We start from the raw sequence: 15,895 nt of genomic DNA, 5'->3' as shown, positions 1-15,895 counted from the left end.
TTTCTGTTGAATGATACTTGGCTTGTTTCCAGTTTTTGGCTTGATGAATGAGTTTGCTATAAACATTCTTGAACAAGTCTTTTTGTGAACGTATGTTTTCATTTCTCTTGAGAGTGGGACCTCTCTTAGTAATGTGGTTCCCCTGAGTGTGTTATTTCTTTGGGAGTGGAATTGCTGAGTCATAGATTAGATGCTGACATGAGTGTAAAATGGTACATCTTTGTTGAAAACTTATCGGTATTTTATAAAAGTAAATGTATGTCTAACTTATCTAACATCTAGTCTATCTATGCTAGACTCTAAATAAAATTTCCAAATTATCCTTTCAAATGTTCGTATAAATTTTACACTTTCACCAGCAATGCATGATGATTCCAGTCACTCTATATATCCTAACCCACTGTGCTTGTGTTGGTAACTTACTCATTTTCGTTTGGCATTGTCAGTGGGTTTGTGTGTGTGTGTGTGTGTGGTGGGTGTGTATTTAATTTTTTATTTCCTCCATACTAGTTTCATGTATTAGTATTTCATTCTTTTTAATTGTTGAGTGGTATTTTATTTTACAAATAACTGAATTTGTTTATCCATTTCTCTTGGTGACAGACATGTGGATTGGCCCCAGAGTTTTTCTGTTGTAGATAAAGCAGTTATAGACACTAGAACACAAGTCTTTTTAATAGACTAATATTTTCATTTCTTTATAAATATTGGATTTCAGTGAATAATTTAGATCAGGATTCAGCAAACTGCGACTTCCTGTGGGCCAAATCTGGCCCACCACCTGTCTTTGTAAATACAGTTTTACTAACACAAGGTCATGTTCATATATTTTCTATGGCTGCTTTTGTACTGCAGTGGACAAATTGAGTATTTGTAGTAGAAAGCATCTGACCTACAAAGTTTAAACCATTTACTATTTGACTATTTACAAAAAAAGTTTGCCAACTCTTAGTTTAGAGATACATTTATCTTTATAAGAACCTGCTACAATTCACCAAAGCAGTTATGCAGTTTTATTTATTTATTTATTTATTTAAATTTTTATTTATTTATTTTTTTCCTTATACATTTATTTATTTATTTATGGCTACATTGGGTCTTCGTTGCTGCACACAGGCTTTTCTCTAGTTGCGGCAATCAGGGGCTACACTTTCTTGTGGTGCACGGGCTTCTCACTGTGGTGGTTTCTCTTGTTGCGGAGCACGGGCTCTAGGCACATGGGCTTCAGTAGTTGTGGCACGAGGGTTCAGTAGTTGTGGCTCACGGGCTCTAATGCAGAGGCTTAGTAGTTGTGGTGCACAGGCTTAGTTGCTCCACGGCATGTGGGATCTTCCCAGACCAGGGCTCGAACCCGTGTCCTCTGCATTGGCAGGTGGATTCTTAACCACTGCGCAACCAGGGAAGCCCAGTTATGCAATTTTAAATTCACACCAACATTGTATAACAATTTCAGTTGTTCCACATCCTTGCTATCCTTCGATATTGTTCTTTTTTATGTTACACATTCTAAATTGCTGAAATGACCTTACATTGTGGGTTTTAACTTACATCTGCATCACCACAAATACATGGAGGCTAAACAGTGTGCTACTAAATAACCAAGAGATTGCTGAAGAAATCAAAGAAGAGATAAAAAAAATACATAGAAACAAATGACAACGAAAACACGACAATCCAAAACCTATGGGATGCAGCAAAAGCATTTCTAAGCATTTCTAGTTGTTTTCTCTAAAACAACTAGAGAAAGAAGAACAAAGAAAACCCGAAGTCAGTAGGAGGAAAGAAATCATAAAAAACAGAGCAGAAATAAATGAAATAGAAATGAAGAAAACAATAGCAAAGATCAATAAAAATAAAAGCTGATTCTTTGAGAAGATAAACAAAATTGATAAACCCTTAGTCTCATCAAGAAAAAAGGGAGAGGATACAAATCAATAAAATTAGAAATGAAAAAGTAGAAGTTACAACAGACACCACAGAAATACAAAGGATTATAGGAGACTACTACAAACAATTATCTGCCTCCCAATGCAGGGGACATGGGTTTGAGTCCTAGTCTGGGAAGATCCCACATGCCACGGAGGAAATAAGCCTGTGTGCCACAACTACTGAGCCTGTGCTCTAGAGCCCACAAGCCACAACTACTGAGCCCTCGTGCCACACCTGCTGAAGCCCACATGCCTAGAGCCCGTGCTCAGCAACGAAAGAAGCCACTGCAAGGAGAAGCCCACACACTGCAACAAAGAGTAGCCCCCACTCGCCACAACTAGAAAAAGCCCACCTGCAGCAACAAAGACCCAAAGCAGCCAAAAATAAATAAATAAAATAAATAAATTTATTAAAAAAAAAAAAGAGACATGTACCACAATGTTCATTGCAGCACTAAGTACAATAGCCAGAACATGGAACCAACCTAAGTGTCCATCGACAGATGAATGGATAAAGAAGATGTGGCACATAGATACAATGGAATATTACTCAGCCATAAAAAGAAACGAAACTGAGTTATTTGTAGTGAGGTGGATGCACCTAGAGTCTGTCATAGAGGGTGAAGTAAGTCAGAAAGAGAAAATCAAATACCATATGCTAACGCATATATATGGAATCTAAAGAAAAAATGGTACTGATGAACCTAGTCGCAGGGCAGGAATAAAGATGTAGACATAGAGAATGGACTTGAGGACACGGGGTGGGAGGGGGAAACAGGGGTGAAGTGAGAGTAGCATCGACATGTATACGCTACCGAATATAAAATAGTTAGCTAGTGGAAGCAGCAGCATAGCACAGGGAGATCAGCTTGGTGCTTTGCAATGACCTAGAGGTATGGGATAGGGAGGATGGGAGGGAGGGCAAATGGGGACATATGTATGCATATGGCTGATTCACTTTGGTGTAAAACAGAAACTAACACAGTATTGTGAAGCAATTATGCTCCAATAAAGATCTGTTAAAAACAACAATAGCAAAATCCCCAATATTGTTGAGATTTGTACTGTCCCCAAGTTGATATATGGATTCAATGCAGTCTCAATGAAAATCTCAGATATTCTTTTAAAGATATTAACACATTTTATTCTAAAATTTGAACTAAAATGCAAAAGCTTAGAAAACTAAAACATTATAAAAAGATTTTTAAAAGCTGGGGGATTTACACTAACTGATTTGAAGGTCTTACAAATCTATAGTGGTAAAGATAATATGGTATTGGTATCACTGCATCCAGGGAAGTTGCACATGTCTCGTTTTGAATTATGGTTTTCTCAGGGTATATACCCAGTAGTGGGATTGCTGGGTCATATGGTAGTTCTATTTTTAGTTTTTTAAGGAACCTCTATACTGTTTTCCATAGTGGCTGTATCAATTTACATTCCCACCAACAGTGCAGGAGGCTTCACTTTTCACCACACCATTTCCAGTATTTATTGTTTATAGATTTTTTGATAATGGCCATTCTGACCGGCGTGAGGTGATAGCTCATTGTAGTTTTGATTTGCATTTCTCTAATAATTAGGGTGTTGAGCATCCTTTCATGTGCCTCTTGGCCATCTGTATGTCTTCCTTGGTGAAATGTCTATTTAGGTCTTCTGCCCACTTTTTAAGTGGATTGTTTGTTTTTTGATATTGAGCTGCATGAGCTGCTTGTATATTTTGGAGATTAATCCTTTGTTGTTTCATTTGCAAATATTTTCTCCCATTCTGAGGGTTGTCTTTTCATTTGTTTATGGTTTCCTTTGCTGTGCAAAAGCTTTTAAGTTTAATTAAGTCCCATTTGTTTATTTTTGTTTTTATTTCCATTACTCTAGGAGGTGGGTCAAAAAAGATCTGGCTGTGGTTTAGGTCAAAGAGTGTTCTTCCTATGTTTTCCTCTAAGAGTTTTATAGTATCTGGTCTTACAGTTAGGTCTTTAATCCATTTTGAGTTTATTTTTGTGTATGTTGTTAGGTAGCGTTCTAATTTCATTCTTTTATATGTAGCGGTCCAGTTTTCCCAGCATCACTAATTGAAGAGGCTGCCATTTCTCCATTGTATGTTCTTGCCTTCTTTGTCGTAAATTAGGTGCGCATATGTACGTGGATTTATCTCTGGGCATTCTATCTGATACCATTGATCTATATTTCTGTTTTTGTGCCAGTACCATATTGTCTTGATTACTGTAGCTTTGTAGTATATCTGAAGTCAGGGAGCCTGATTCCTCCAGCTCCATTTTTCTTTTTCAGGATTGCTTTGTCTGTTTGGGGTCTTTTGTGTTTCCATACAAATTGTGACATTTTTTATTCTAGTTGTGTGAAAAATGCCATTGGTAGTTTGATAGGGATTGCATTGAATCTGTAGATTGCTTTGGGTAGTATAGTCGTTTTCACAATATTGATTCTTCCCATCCAAGAACATGGTATATTTCTCCATCTCTTTGTGTCATCTTTGACTTCTTTCATCAGTGTTTTATAGTTTTGTGAGTACAAGTCTTTCGCCTCCTTAAGCAGGTTTATTCGTAGGTATTATTTTCTTTTTGTTGCGATGGTAAATGGAATTGTTTCCTTAACTTCTCTTTCTGATTTTTCATTGTTGGTATATAGGAATGCCAGAGATTTCTGTGCATTAATTTTGTATCCTGCAGTGTTACCAAATTCACTGATCAGTTCTGGTAGTTTTCTGATGGCATCTTTAGGATTTTCTATGTATAGTATCATGTCATCGGCAAACAGTGACAGTTTTACTTCTTCTTTTCCAATTAGGATTCCTTTTACTTCTTTTTCTTCTCTGATTGCCATGGCTAGGACATCCAAAACTGTTAAATAACAGTGGCAAGTGTGGACATCCTTGTCTTGTTCCCGATCTTAGTGGAAATGCTTTCCGTTTTTCACCATTGAATATGATGCTTGCTGTGGATTTGTCATATATGGGCTTTATTATGTTGAAGTAGGTTCCCTGTTTGCCCACTTTCTGGAGAGTTTTTATCATGAATTAGCGTTGAATTTTGTCAAAAGCTTTTTCTGAATCTATTGAGATGATCATACGGTTTTTATTCCTTAATTTGTTAAGGTGGTGTATCACAATGATTGATTTGCGTATATTGAAGAATCCTTGCATCCCTGGGATAAATGCCATTTGATAATGGTGTATGATCCTTTTAACATGTTCTTGGATTCTGTTTGCTAGTATTTTGTTTAGGTTTCTTGCATCTGTGTGATATTGGTCTACAATTTTCTTCTTTTGTGACATCTTTTTCTGGTTTGGGTATCAGGGTGATGGTGGCTTTGTAGAATGAATTTGGGAATGTTTCTCCCTCTGCACATTCTTGGAAGAGTTTGAGAAGGATCGGTGTTAGCTCTTCTCTAAATGTTTGATAGAATTCGCCCGTGAAGACATCTGGTCCTGGACTTTTGTTTGTTGGAAGATTTTAAATTATGGTTTTAATTTCATTACTTGTGATAGGTTTGTTTATATTTTCTAATTCTTCCTGGTTCAGTTTTGGAAAATTGTACCTTTCCAAGAATTTGTCCATTTCTTCGTGGTTGTCCATTTTATTGGCATATAGTTGTTTGTAGTAGTCTCTTATAATCCTTTGTATTTCTGTGGTGTCTGTTGTAACTTCTCCTTTTTCATTTCTAATTTTATTGATTTGTATCCTCTCCCTTTTTTCTGGATGAGACTGACTAAGGGTTTATCAATTTTGTGTATCTTCTCAAAGAATCAGCTTTTCTTTTTATTGATCTTTGGTATTGTTTTCTTCATTTCTATTTCATTTATTTCTGCTCTGTTCTTTATGATTTCTTTCCTTCTACTGACTTTGGGTTTTCTTTGTTCTTCTTTCTCTAGTTGTTTTAAGTGTAGGGTTCAATTGGTTATTTGAGATTTTTCTTATTTCTTGAGGTGAGATTGAATGGCTATAAACTTCCCTCTTAGAAATGCTTTTGCTGCATCCCATAGGTTTTGGATCGTCGTGATTTCATTGTCATTTGTTTCTATGTATTTTTTTTTATCTCTCCTTTGATTTCTTCAGCAATCTCTTGGTTATTTAGTAGCACACTGTTTAGCCTCCATGTATTTGTGTTTTTTACAGTTTTTTTTCCTGTAATTGATTTCCAATCTCATAGCATTGTGGTCAAAAAAGATGCTTCATATGATTTCAATTTGCATAAATTCTCCAAGGCTTGATTTGTGAGCCAAGATGTGATCTATCCTGGAGAATGTTCCATGTGCACTTGAGAAGAAGTTGTATTCTGCCACTTTTGTGTGGAATGTTCTATAAATATCAATTAAATCTATCTGTTCTATTGTGTCATTTAAACCTTGTGTTTCCTTATTTTTTGTTTGGATGATCTGTCCATTGATATAAGTGGGGTGTTAAAGTCCCCTACTATTATCGTGTTACTGTTAATTTCTCCTTTCATGGTTGTTAGCATTTGCCTTATGTATTGAGGTACTCCTATGTTGGGTGCATAAACATTTATATTTGTTATATCTTCTTCTTGGATTAATCCTTTGATCATTATGTAGTGTCCCTTCTTATCTCTTGTAACAGTCTTTATTTTAACATCTATTTTATCTGATATGAGTATTGCTACACCAGCTTTCTTTTAATTTCCATTTGCATGGAATATCTTTCTCCATCCCTTCACTTTCAATCTGTATGTGTCCCTAGGTCTGAAGTGGGTCTCTTGTAGATTGCATATATATGGGTCTTGTTTTTGTATCCATTCAGCCAGTCTGTGTCTTTTGGTTGGGGCATTTAATCCATTTACATTCAAGGTTATTATTGATATGTATGCTCCTATTACCATTTTCTTAATTGTTTTGGGTTTGTTTTTGTGGATCTTCTTCTTCTTTTGTGTTTCCTACTTAGAGAAGTTTCTTTAGCATTTGTTGTAAAGCTGGTTTGGTGGTGCTAAATTCTCTTAGTTTTTGCTTGTCTGAAAAGCTTTTGATTTCTCCATCAAATCTGAATTAGATCCTTGCTGGGTAGAGTAATCTTGGTTGTAGGTTTTTCTCCTTCATCACTTTAAGTATATCCTGCCACCCACTTCTGGTCTGAAGGGTTTCTGCTGAAAAATCGGCTGATAACCTTATGGGGATTCCTTTGTATGTTTTTTTTTGTTTTTCCCTTGCTGCTTTTAATACTTTTTCTTCGAATATAATTTTTGTTAGTTTGATTAACATGTGTCTTGGTATGTTTTTCATAGGGTTTATCCTGTATGGGACTCTCTGTGCTTCCTGGACTCGGGTGACTATTTTCTTTCCCATGTTAGGGAAGTTTTCGACAATTATCTCTTCAAATATTTTCTCAGACCCTTGCTTTTTCTCTTCTTATTCTGGGAGCCCTATAATTCAAATGTTGGTTCACTTAGTATTGTCCCACAGGTCTCTGAGATTGTCTTCAATTCTTTTCATTCTTTTTCTTTACTCTGCTCCTCAGCAGTTATTTCCCCCATTTTGTCTTCTAACTCACTTATTCATTCTTCTGCCTCAGTTATTCTGTTATTGATTCCTTCTAGTCTGTTTATCTTTTCAGTTATTGTGTTGTTCATCTCTGTTTGTTCTTTAGTTCTTCTAGATCTTGGTTAAACATTTCTTGTATTTTCTCAATCCATGCCTCCATTCTATTTCTGAGATTCTGGATAATCTTTACTATCATTACTCTGAATTCTTTTTCAGGTAGATTGACAGTTTGGTCTTCATTTATTTGGTCTTGTAGGATTTTACCTTGCTCCTTCATCTGTGATATATTTGTTTGCCACCTAATTTTTCGTTTTTTTTTAACGTGTGGGATTGTGTTTCTGTCTTACTGGTTGTTTCACCTGAGGCTTGCAACACTGTAGTTTATAGGCTGTTGGGTAGAGCTGGGTCTTGGTGCCGAGATAAGGACCTAACTGAGACTGCACTCTGATGAATATTCCCTCGGGTCTGAGTTCCTCTGTTAGTCCAGTGGTTCTGACATGGAGCTCCCACCACAGGAGCTTTGGCCTGACCCCCGGCTCATGAACCAAGATCCTGCAAGCGGCGTGGGGTGGCAAAAAAAAAAAAAAAGGGGAGAGAACAATACCAAAGTCAAAAATAAAATTAGACTAAGAAACGAATAATATAGATGAAACAACAGTACCACAATCGTAAAAAAGAGGAGGAGGGAAAAGAAAAAAAAAGAAGAAGAAAAAAGCGAGGAAAGGCCTTGGCTCTGGAGGGTGGAGCCTAAGCAAGGGTAAGCTTTGGGTGGTGGGCGGGGCCTTTACTTAGGACCCACAGGGCTGGAAAGGCCCTGGGGGCTGTGGGAGGTTGGGCTTCGGCTCAACTGGAACAGAAGGGCCCCAGGCATGCCCCCCACCCCTGGTCTCAGAGTATGGGGGACCTCACCTGGGAGCCTAGCAGGCTTCCTGGGCTCAAGTGGGCAGGGCAAACGCCCTCCGCTCCTCTCCTGCTCCTCTGGTTCCAGAGGCTCCTCCTGCCTGCCTCTCCTGTTCTCCCCTCGGCCTCCTTCCTATGCCCCCAAGACCAATGTGGCAAGGGGGTGGGGCCTTGGAGGGCAGGGGACCAGCCTGGGAGCTCAGCAGCCTCCCTGGGCCCAAGTAAGTGGGGCAAACACCCTCCACTCCCTCCTGCTCCTCCCAGATGGCTCCTCCCACCTGCCTCTCCTGATCTCCCCAGCCTCAGGGGCACTGATCCTGTCTGGCCTCCACTTCTCCTCCCCCTTCATTCCCCCCATTTCCTACTGGTTTACTTGGGGGTTCCTCCCATCTCCTTGGGCAACAGGGTTCCCCACCAGTAGCCAGCAGTTGCCCTAGTTGAGGGGAGATGCTGACTTGTCATCTTCCCACACTGCCATGTTGACTCTGCCCTAATATTGGGTTTTAATAATCCATATAAAATCCATAATCCATATAGTTAAGTCTACTTCATCTCAGCATATTTCCCTATTTTCTGTATTCCTGTGTTCTATTTCTGTTAGATATTTTGCATATATTTCTTATTTTCTATCTAGGCATTTGATGTTTTAGATTATTTCTGATTATTTACTTCTGGTATATAGAAATTTGATTAATTTTATATCCAGTGGCCTGTGTTGTGTTAGTAAATGTCTAATAACCAGTGTTGGAGTGAAAAAGAGCTCAAGTTTGCACTGTTTGCTGATTTTCATGGTATAAATACCATGGCGGATTTCAAGCTACCAATGTACATCACTGAACAATGAATTAGGTTAACATGTGCAGTAGCACATCATTCTATGGTATTTCCATCATACACATACAGTAGATGTAAATATCCTCAAACCATAGATATTGTTAAAATGTATAAAATATATTAGGAGGTGATCATTTCTGGGTATACCTTTGATTTTAATCAACTTATTTCATTATAAGTTAAATTTTTATTAATTTCTGTGCTTTACAACCTGCACATAAAATTCCTGAAAATTAAAAAAAATCAGCTCTTGTGAGCCAGTATCTCCCAGGTGCAGCAAGTTACTGCCTTTGACTTTTGTAATTCTGCTACTAGTTCTATCATTAGTTATGCTTTTTTTTGTTAGTAGTTTTTAGGATTCATAGTGTTCTACATAACAATCAGGTTACCTGTGAATAAAAACGTGTTATTTCTTCCTTTGTATATAGATTTTATGCTTTTCATTGCTTCTTCCCAGTTAGGACTTCCAGTAAAATTTTAATTTTAATTAGATCCACCTCTGCTTTATTGCCTGCTATCCAACTGAAGGGTACATGGGTGATCTCTTTGCTCTCTGATTGCAATGCCAGTTTTCTGCCCCTTAGTAGATCCCTTTCTTCCCTGGTTCCCCAATCCCAGCCTTTGGGTGTTTGCTGAAGTGCATTTGACGTAGGCCTGGGTTGCCTTCGCAGCTTTCTCTCAGTGCCTGAAGTCTACTCCCAGTGTTTGGCATGTCAGCCTTCTACTTGATGAATTTATAGAGTTCCTCAGAGAGAATTATATCCGTTACATCTGTCCTTCCCGAAGCCACCAGGAGGAAATTATCTATTGTCCTGCCCTAACTGCACCTTAAGCAGTGTCAGTGTCTTGCAATTAATGATGATCTCAAGAACCTCAGCAGGGCTTTCTCTCAGCTCTCTTGACCTAATCCCATCTTTAGGCACTCTACCCTGTTGCACTCTTGGAAGGTCCAGGGGAAAGAATTGGCAAATGGATGCAAATTTGCACTGTGTTTGGGGCTCCTCAGGATTCTAATCCATCATGCATGTCCACACATGGCCATTAAAACTTTGACTGATTCTTCCTTACAGCCATCTGTAGTGGATTTCGCCTTTTCTCACTATTCTGCATAGAGAAAAGCAGACTTGGACCTCTTCTTTCTTAGGAAATGCTCATTATTTTCTGTAATTTAGTTCATTTAGTTTTCTTTGTTTCCTCAGCTCTCTGCTCAGTTTAAAAATGCCACGAGTTTTTGGCTTATCTGTCTTATTCTCATTGTTATGCTGTGTGCAATAAGAGTCCTGTGACTTTTTATATCCTAGCTGGTAAGGAGTCTTCATTTGTTCATTCAGATTTTGAGCACAGTCAAAAAGTCTTTATAAAGGTTCTTACCATTACTTATGAGTTTTAAAGAAATTGGAAGCAAGAAAATTGGAAGTTAATTAAAAGTACACCATTTGTTAGTCTCTGTATGCTATATATCAAGCTATATCCAGTTAATAAGGTTATCCCAATCTCTATCCAGATCTAAAATTTACTGAGCTCTACTGGCTTTACAGGCAACATTAAATTCAGTTGTAACACACACCATGAGTTTTGTACTTTGTTGTAACTGAGGAAATTGAGACTCAGTGAGATTGTGGGACCAAGGTCACACAATCAACAACAGAGCCAGAATTCAACTTCAGTTTGTCTAATCTGAGACCCTCCACTTAACCACTATACTCATCTACTTCTAAATCTACCCAGATTTCTGAACGATGAATAATTTGTAAGTTACCAAGCTCATGAATCACTGCATCATTGTTGCCTCAGCAGGTTGACATAAGCCTATGTGCAAACATAATGTGTCAGATTTGCCAAAATTTACTTTCAAGAAGAAGAGAATTCTCCACCTGTGAGGCAGACCTATCGTTAACAATTAAAAGAAAAAAAAATTTACACGTCTGTAATTATTAATATGGTTGATTAATTTTCTTCTTCAGATGTGTGTTTCTGAGCTGGATAGGTATTTATCTGAGAAGGCCTCCTGTGCAAGCCTGTATCCTTGGTCACCAATCCCCATTTAACTTTAAAGCTATTGTTAAGAGAGGTCCGGAGCGCTCAATTTCGGATTCATTTTGGGAGAACAGCTGGAATCAACAACTTGAGGCTATTTTTTTTTCTTCCTGAATGACTTCTGTAACTATGCTGTGTACTGTGGGCTTGGAATGTGTCTTTTTACTCAGAATTATAGGAGAATTTGCACAAGGTCGCCACGAACCTAATTGAAGGAGTAATTACTAACTTCATTTTCTCCTTTTGTCTGTATTCCTTAAGAAAATGTGTTCAAGTGAATAACGTGATTGGTCTTACCAGAATCAGTCCCATTTCTCAGCCCTATCTTACGTTCCGATTTTATACACTGTGAATTATTTTCAATTTCACATGTAGGCAACGGTTATAAGAAAAGGAAATATGGAATGTTTAATTGATGAGGCTTCATTCCCATCCTAATGCTCGGAAACAGTTAAGATACTTTAACTAAAAAAAGTCCTTTCTGTACAAAAAAGTCCTTTCTGTTTTAGGGCCATGCATTCAAATATGAAAAGAACTGGTGGATGTGAAAATATTTGGCTGTGGTGTCAGTACTGTAAATCTCTCACTTTGTAGACCTAAACATTATTAAAGTGTGCCCCTCAAATTTACTGTTATACTTTGCAGTATGAACTATCCCTCTGAGCCTCAGTGCTTCTCCCCAACTTAGTACCAGGATGCACAGCTCAGAAAAACTAAACATTGCCGCTCCACTACCCTATATGTGTTTCTGAAAATCCTCAGTTCAGAAAAGTCAGAGATTGTGAGGGAAGATAGGATTGAGGAAAACCATTCAAAGCCTATGAACTTTGTAACCAGAACATTGACAAAAATTAGATTAACCTTTAAAAGTCCTGACACGTAATGTGCTATTTTTTTTTTTATATCTCAGTTTAGACTTAAGACAACACGAAGTGAAATAGCTGCCTATAGTACCCTTTAGGAGACAGGTGAAACGGCTTCCTTCTCCTGGCTTCGCCGTGTCAGGCCTGAGTGGCAGAGATGCTCCTTGAGTCAGGAACATTTCCGTCAGGACTCTTTTTGGAAGGATATTTCAAAAAGAACAGAGTTTGGAGAGCAACAGCTACTAGACGTACTCATCTCTGTAGAATCCTTAGTTCTTTTGTTTTTATGTTTTTAGAGTCAAGACGCATTTGAGCAGAGAGACAGGCATGATGAATTATTTTTAGGAAAAGGGTAAAAGAGCGAACAAATGGGCATTTGGGACAATCACTTATAAATAAGGGCATCCTTTTTGCATTCAAACACTTTAGTAGTAAAACATACCAGCAAGTTATTTCACCTTTCTTGAGGGATTTACATGTATGAGGCAGGATACGGGTGGGAATTAGATACTTCTGAGGTTTCGATTGTAATTTCCTGCTCTCTCAATCCATTTATTTGTTGAATTGTACACAATTCTCACCTTGTAAAATTTAAATTAATGCTTATTAAAGTAATCAGGATGTGTTCATTTTCTCATTCAGCTTGTTTAGTGTACATGAAAAGAAGGTGGGGGTGATGATGCTTTAATTTATGCTGACTTTTCATCACTCTCTCTAGAGCTACATAAAGTAGAAATATCCTGGCCTATAGGGGGAATATCTGTCACGTGGAGCACACTTCCTTGTTCTTCAGTGAGGGGTTTAATGGAATAAATCTGGTAGACCCTGACAAGAGATCATGAAGACAGCTGTCCTGTGGGACACATGAAGGAAGACAGAATAAGGCTCACACTACAGAACAGAGGAGAGATGGTGTACAGGGTTGATGAAGAGGGATGGTGTACAGGTTTGTAGAAGTGCTGGGCAGTGTGAATTCAGCCGTGAGGTTTCTACCTGCTCTGAGAAAGGGCATGGAAATGAACAACGCTACCAACAGTGGGACAGAGTCAGCTATGTGGCTCCAGTGTGGTGGTCGTTGGCAGTGAGCAAGCCAGGCCCACTGAGTATATACTGGGATTCGAGAGGCAGCAAATACCAAACATAAGAAACGTAAGGAATGGTGAATATGGTGAAGTAAAGTAATTGAAAGAATTCAACCCTTCATTCACTTGTGAACAGCCTATCACCATAACCAATGCTGAGGTCAGCTACTTGTCCTCATCAGGCACACAAAATAGGCTACCCATTGGCCCCATGACAATATAGAGCCTTGGTCATATAAAGAACCTCTGCTTTGGTGCGCTTCACCTCAGGGTCAAGTGAGTTAGCTGCCATTCACTTAAAGACCTGCTGCCAAGTCACTGGTATCTGAGCAATTGTCCCTTTTGACAGAGAACTGATACCTCTGACCTCAGATCCAACCTCTCTTTCCAGTCCCTAAAGACCTGGGTTGCCATATGGCCCAGGTTTTGCATTGTTCTACTGCAAGCCCACCTTTCTCATCTGAGACCTTGGAGTCTGCCGCTCCTAGGTGCTAAACTTTGCATGCCCACCCATGGCCACATAGTGTTTCTAAAGGCAATGCCATTCCACTCTTCTTTCCTCAACAAGTTGTATGAATTCACCTTTCAGCATCAGGAGCAAGCACCAGTAAACCCTCTGGTCTCTCATCAAACCACTAACCCTACCCCCCAACCATTCTGTTTCACATTCCTGCTTCTGCCTTTGACAGTTATTTGGAGATAAACTCTTCCTAGACTCCTGTAGCCAAGACATTAGGACTTACAGGTTAGAATATGCCAGTGTTACTTCTGGAATGATTATTTATCTGAGAAATTGAGCAGATAGAAAGTTTCCCAACTGATAATCCACCTATATATTTTTACCTGTGATAAAAAATAATGATAATAATAGTGAGAGTATTATTTTGTATCAGTCACTCTTTGACCCTTTACATGTATTGAACAGTTTAACCTGTATAGGAACCCTGAGAAAGCTGACGCCTAGGGTGGTTAAATATGTTGTCTAAAGTTGCATAGTTAGTAATGAGCAGAAAAAGAATTCAAACCCAAGTTTCCTAACTAAGAGCTTATGGTCTTAACTACCACATTAATATAGGAATCTGCTGAGAAAACCATCCATTGATTAAAAGAAAAGAAATTGTAGGAAGAGGCACAACTTGTAGGTGGATGTATAAATGTGACTTACATATCAATCCTTAGAAACATAAAGCTCACATTTAAGGGAAAACACAACTAGAAACTCAAATCTTTGATTTGGAGTATTAAATAAAGTAACAAAAATCCAGTGACACTATGTTGATCTTTTTTTTTTTTTTTTTTTTATGGTACGCAGGCCTCTCACTGTTGTGGCCTCTCCCGTCGCGGGGCACAGGTTCCGGACGCACAGGCTCAGCGGCCATGGCTCACGGGCCCAGCCGCTCCGTGGCATGTGGGATCTTCCCAGAACAGGGCACGAACCCGTGTCCCCTGCATCGGCAGGCGGACTCTCAACCACTGCGCCACCAGGGAAGCCCCACTATGTTGATCTTGAGGTTCTGATTCCACTAAAAATGAAACTGAAAATTAGAGAACTGTGAACAAATATTTCTCCTTAAGTGAAAATAAGAACAGTCTGAGGAAATTTTGCAGTCTGATAAGTTCGTATAAATGATGGGCAATACAATGCTAAATATACATCTGTTTCCCCCATGCAATTCAAAGATACGTCTGTATGTGACATAGTAGATACTTCCTACTTTCTAAAAGCCGACAACTTAATTTTCTAAGATCTCAAATAATTTTGGACTATGAATTTAACTCAAGTTTTAGAGTTGTAGACAAGATTAAGCTTAGAGACCAGATTATAAATCAGATCAGTAGATTATAGATTAGATTATATAATCACATTATAGGTCAGCGGATTGTTGTTTCTGTTCAGTTATTGACTGAGAATGAGAATCAGAGTACGTAAGATAATTGCATGACCATCTTTCTGTTGCTGAGAAGGACCAGAGAAAGCTTTCTCTTGGACTGTGTGAAACCACATATAAATCCTAGCAAATAATATAGTGCTCTGTGACCTGCTGATACACACTAAATTCTTGTTCTATTCACTGAATTTAATAACTTGTAAATAAGCTACTGCTTCATGGCCTTTAACAGCATTTCCATTTTTGAACCAGGTGGGTTGTATACATTTGCAAATTTCAAATCAACACTTGGAAATATGTCAGACTGAGAAAGACAAACACTGTATGATTTCACTCATATGTGGAATATAAAAAACAAGCAAACAAACAAAAAATCCCAAATAAGTGAACAAACTAAACCAAACAAACATGCAGGTACAGAGAACAGAATAGTGGCTGTCAGACAAGGGAGGAGAGTGAAATGGGTAAAGGGGATCAAGTGTGTGGTGATGGGTGGAAAAAAATTTTGGTGGTGATCACTCTGTAGTGTATACAGAAGTAGAAATGTAATGTTGTACACATGAAGCTTAATATTATGAATGAATGTTATCTCAAACAAAAAGTAAATTAAAAAAAGCAACACGGATAACAACTTATAAAAAGACACTACATAACTAGAGAATTTAATAAGACCAATGTTTTAGCTTTTTTGGTTTATATACGAATTTTTATTTCACTTAGTTTTAAGTCTTTGTGTAGAATCTTGTGCTAAGATTCCTATTCTTCTCCAGCCAATTAGTCTCCTTAATTACAGCCACTGACAAGAGACTGGCCCTGTAAATATACCTCCATTCTACAGGATATATCTATGTAA

Source organism: Delphinapterus leucas, chromosome 13, assembly GCF_059928025.1.
Source record: "Delphinapterus leucas isolate spDelLeu-1000000601 "Yukka" chromosome 13, BTC_Dleu_Yukka2, whole genome shotgun sequence".
NCBI classification, from domain to species: domain Eukaryota; kingdom Metazoa; phylum Chordata; class Mammalia; order Artiodactyla; family Monodontidae; genus Delphinapterus; species Delphinapterus leucas.
This window is presented reverse-complemented; position numbering follows the sequence as displayed.